Consider the following 1,002-nt stretch of genomic DNA (forward strand, 5'->3'; position numbering starts at 1 on the left):
GAGAGAGAGAGAGAGAGAGAGCGAAAGAGAAAAAAAGAGAGAGGTGGGGGAGGAAAGACAGAAAGACAGAAAGAAAGAGACATTGTCCATACTTTAACCAGAAGCCTTTTGTCGAGCCCGTCCGTGAGGTTTATGAGTAGGGAAGAGATTTTACGAGAAAAAATAACACATTTGTGAGGCATCGTGGTGAAATCAGGCGCTTGTCATCATAATGAAATCAAAGAAACTAACATTAATATTTTTGGCAAATGAGCAAATTTTTTTTTCCAAGTTTTCTTTTTTTTTTCTTTTTCTCTTTTTTTTTGGGGGGGGGGGGGCTCAACACCTTTTATGTCCATTTTTTAAAATCACATTTCTGTATAGATTTTACTTTAAGAAAAAAAAAAAGCATCGATTAAAGAGTCCCCCAAAAAAATTTTTAGTTTCCAAGGACTCTGAGACTTTGGAGTTACCAAACTTTGGTGGCCTTTTTCCCGCTAATTTTACCTCTGAAACCTGGCGACCCTGACCTCCTTCAATCGCAAATATTTCAGTCTCTCTTTAGCATAGATGGACTTTTTTTCCCTCCAAACGGAAAGAAAATGAACAGGCCATTGTATAATATCAACAAATCAATATCCCCAAAAACTGACCAGCGCCGGATTCTACATTGGCGTGTCACATTTTTAGTGCTGCACTCGTGGTCTCTGCCTTGTACCGTCTGTGGCCTTGTGGACGAATCCGAATGTCTATCGGTCTTTCAGTCTGTCTGCCTGTCTGTCCGTCCGTCTGTCTGCCTGTCTGTCTGTCTGTCTGTCTGTCTGTCTGTCTGTCTTTCTGTCTGTCTGTCTGTATGTCTGTATGTCTGTCTGTCTGTTGATAGGTCTGTCTGTATGTCTGTCAGTTGATCGGTATGTCTGTCTGCTTGGCTGTGTGTCTGTCTGTCTGTCTGTCTGTCTGTCTGTCTGTCTGTCTGTCTGTCTGTCTGTCTGTCTGTCTGTCTGTCTGTCTGTCTGTTGATTT

The sequence above is a fragment of the Aplysia californica genome, unplaced genomic scaffold (assembly GCF_000002075.1).
Source record: "Aplysia californica isolate F4 #8 unplaced genomic scaffold, AplCal3.0 scaffold00033, whole genome shotgun sequence".
NCBI lineage: Eukaryota > Metazoa > Mollusca > Gastropoda > Aplysiida > Aplysiidae > Aplysia > Aplysia californica.